The sequence below is a fragment of the Orycteropus afer genome, unplaced genomic scaffold (genome assembly GCF_000298275.1).
Source record: "Orycteropus afer afer isolate SDZICR_OR568_19922 unplaced genomic scaffold, OryAfe1.0 scaffold00107, whole genome shotgun sequence".
In the NCBI taxonomy this organism is placed as follows: domain Eukaryota; kingdom Metazoa; phylum Chordata; class Mammalia; order Tubulidentata; family Orycteropodidae; genus Orycteropus; species Orycteropus afer.
In genome coordinates, this window is record NW_006921694.1 from 1,051,461 (window position 1) to 1,055,581 (window position 4,121).

Here is a 4,121-nt window from a genome sequence, read left to right on the forward strand (position 1 = left end):
CAGGGGTTCAGGATTATCTTCTGTGTCTGTGTTAATTGGTTTCCCTTTTCTTTGTTGACGAGGGTCTGTGCAGTCTTTCTGCCTAGTCCACCATCTTACCAGAACCAGCAGTTACTTATCTTGAACAATGCCCCCTAGTCTCAGTCCAGTGTTCTAGGATTCCTTTACATCAAGTTTCAGGGAAATTCTATTAGCATTATAAGGAAATGTAAATAAGAATACCTTATTTATTTTATTTTTTTTGTTTTAATTTTGGTAAAAATATACACAGCAGAACATATACCCATTCATCAGTTTCTACACATACAATTCAATAACACTGGTTACATTCTTCACATTGCATCATCATTCCTGCTGTATCTCTACCCATGTTGTTTCACTACCACTGACTGAGACTCATTGAACTTCTTATATATGCTTTAGAGTTACTGTTGATAGTTTGTTCTCATATAGATAATTGCTTAAAAAAGCATATTGGTCATGTTGAATATTCTTTACTAATTGAGGTAAATTGTTGTTCAGTGTCAAAATAACTTGAGGGGATAATTTTGGTTCATGGTGTTAAGATTTTCTCAAAGCAGTAGCTTCAGAAGTTCCTCCAGTTTCAGTAGGTCCAATGAGTCTGGATTCTGTACAGATTTGAAATTCCTTTTTACACTTTTTCCCTTTTTGATCAGATTCATCTAATGATTCCTTGATCAAAATGTTCAGTAATAGTAGCTGGGTACCATCCAGTTCTGGTCTCATGGCTAAGGAGGCAGTTGTTCAAGGAGGCAGTTAAAACTGTAGTCAGTTCCTTCAGAGCACCTTATTTTTACCAAATACTTTCCTAGGGAGGAAAAAAAAAAAAAAATAGTGTTTGTGAAACACTTACATGGTGGCTGTTTCTCAAGTAATGTTAACCCAAAGATAGAAAGTAGACTTTTCTAATAAAAAATTATATTTTAAATTTATTTTGCAATATTTGAGGTATTTGAAAAGATAAGAAAATATAGTTCAGTGAACATTCATATACTCACTAATATGACTAAAAAAGAGATCATTAATAATGTAATTGAAGTCCCTGCTTGATCCCTCCCTGACACATCCTTCTCCCAACCAGCAGGACTTGTTACTGTGCACTTGCCTCACTGTCTTCTTGTTGTGTACCTTCAAGTTGATTCTGACTCATAGTGACTCTATTATACATAGTAGAATAGCCCCATAGGGCTTCCTAGGCTTTAATCTTTTAAAACCAACTGGGGATCTTATTAAAATGTAGATTCTAATTCAGTATATCTGGGTTAGAAATGCAAATTTCTAACCAAATTAGAAAGGGGTGGAATGAACTGGTCCGAAGCCCTGCTTTGTGGGAGCAGGTTGCCAACGCTATTTTTACCCCGTGCTGGTGGGTTCTAAGCACTGATCTTTTGTTTAACAGCCGAGAGCTTAACCATTACACCATTGGGGCTCTTACAGGAAGACTCCTTACTTCAATTGGCCATTTTTCACTCCCATTTTTTAATACTGTTAAAATATCCCTAAACTATATTTGGTATTGTTTGAAATATTTAAAAAATTTATCTAAGTGGTAGCATAAGGTATATATTCTTTCTAAAACTTGTTTTTGTTAACTCATTATTTATGAAGTTTATTTATTTTGAATGAGTAGCTCTAGGTCATTAATTTTCATTACTATATAATATTCAGTTGTATGGATATTCATTAATTATCAGTTTTTCTGGTGATAGATATACATAAATTAGGCCATTATTAATTATTTGTTTTTATAAATAATGCTCTCTTGAATATTCTTTTATATGTCTGCTTATAGGAGTTCTGGTAGTATAGTGCCTAAGGCATTTGACTGCTAACCAGAAGGCTGGTGGTTGAAACCCACTAGCCACTCCTCGGAAGGAAGATGGGGCAATCTACTTCCATCGTGATACTGTCTCGGAAACCCAAGGAGGGGTCGTTATGAGTCGGGGCTGACTCGACAGCACATAACAACAACATGTCGGCGCATATACTCTGAAGAAATTTACATAAGAGGCTAGAACCAAAACCAAACCAAACTCACTGCTGTTGAATCAGATCTGACTCATAGCGACCCCTTCTTGGGTTTCTGAGGTGGTGTCTCTACAGAAGTAGATTGCCCAGTCTTCCTTCTGAGGAGTGCCTGGTGGATTTGAACTGCCAGCCTTTTGGTTAGCAGTCAAATGCCTTAGGCACTATGCCACCAGAGGCTAGATTGTAGGATATACACTTATTTATCAGAAATCACCGAATTGTTTTTCCAAGTGTTGTTGTTGTTAGGTGCTGTTGAGTCATCTCCGACTCATAGTGACCCTCTGCACAGCAGAACAAAAACACCGCCCGATCCTGAGCCAGCTCCATGATTCTTGCTATACTTGAGCCCATCGCCACTGTCACTGTGTCAATCCAAGGCCTTCCCCTCCTTCATCAACCCTCCACCCTACCAAGCATAACGTTCTTCTCCAGGGAATGGTCCCTTCTGACAACATGACCAAAGTATGTGACATGAAGTCTGGCCATTCTTGCCGCCAAGGAGGATTCTGGCTGCACTTCTTCCAGGACAGACCTGTTAGTTCTTTTAGCAGTCCACAGTACTTTCAGCATTCTTCACCAACACCACAGCTCAAAAGCAACAGTTCTTCAGTCTTCTTTACTCATTGTCCAGCTCTCACATGCATATGAGATGATTGAAAATACCATGGCTTGTGTCACGGACACCTTAGACCTCAAGGAGACATCTTTGCTCCTCAGCACTTGAAAGAGGTCCTTTGCAGTAGATTTGCCCAGTGCTATCCGTCATCTGATGTCCTGACTGCTGCTTCTATTGGCGTAGATTGTAGACCCAAGTAATGTGAAGTCTTTGACAATTTCAATCTTTTCTCCATTTATTGTAATGTTTCTTATAATCCAGTTGTGAGTATTTTTGTTTTCTTTATATTGAGATGTAAATCCATACTGCAGACTGTATTCTTCAATCTTCATCAGTAAGTACTTCAAGTCATCTTCACTTTCAGCATGCAAAGTTGTATCATCAGCATATCACAGGTTGTTAATGATACTTCCTCCAATCCTGATGCCACATTCTTCTTCCTAGAGTCCAGCTTCTCAAATTGTTTGCTCAGCATATAGACTGAATAAGTATGGTGAAAGGATACAACCCTGATACACTGCCTTCTTGATTTTAAACCATGCAGTGTTCCCTTTTTCTGTTTGAACAACAGCCTCCTGGTCTATTTACAGGTTCCTCATGAGTACAATTCAGTGTTCTGGAATCCCCATTCTTCTCAATATTATCCACAATTTGTTATGATCCACACAATCAAATGCTCTCTCATAGTCAATAAAACACAAGTAAACAGCTTTCTGGTATTCTTTGCTTTGAGCCAAGATCCATCTGACATCAGCAATGATACCCTTTATTCTTCATGCTCTTCTGAAACCAGCTTGTATTTCTGGAAGTTCTCTGCCAATATACTGCTGCAACTGTTTTTGAATTAACCTCAGTAAGATTTTACTTGCATGCGATATTAATGATATTGTTCAATAATTTCCACATTCTGTGGGATCACCTTTCTTTGAAATGGGTACAAATATGGATCTCTTCCAGTCAGTGGACCAGTAGCTATCTTCCAAATCTCTTGGCATAACTGAGTGAGTGCCTCCAGTGGGGCATCCATTTGTTGAAACATCTCAGTGGGTATTCCGTCAATTCCTGGAGCCTTGTTCTTTGTCAATTCTTTCAGTGCAGCTTCGACTTCTTTCTTCAATACCATTGGTTCTTGAACATATGCCCCTGTGGTAGTTATGTTTGTGTGTAAACTTGGCTGGGCCTGGTTGAGTGGCTGGGCAGCTGGTGATAGTTATTCCCCATGATGAAACTGGCAATCAACTCCATAGTGGGATCTACCACAAGAGCTGAGTAGTTGCCTTTGGGATGTGGTCTGCTTCCCATATATAAGGAGAAGCTTTGGGAATGGTCTCTAGTTGAGGGCACACTTGGACCCTGCATGTAGCTGTGTCTTTCTTGAGCAGCCTACCATCCTCTGCTGACCTTGAGACTTAGAATGGACTTGAATTAATGGCCTGCCATGTGGTTTGGTAACATC

At 39.1% G+C, this 4,121-nt stretch overlaps 1 protein-coding gene across 1 annotated transcript in view; it reads left to right on the top strand.

Annotated features, from left to right (window-relative positions):
* Positions 1-4,121, top strand: part of PDE8B (phosphodiesterase 8B) — a 464,520-nt gene that overhangs the window by 224,586 nt on the left and 235,813 nt on the right. The gene's annotated exons all lie outside the window — the stretch shown is intronic.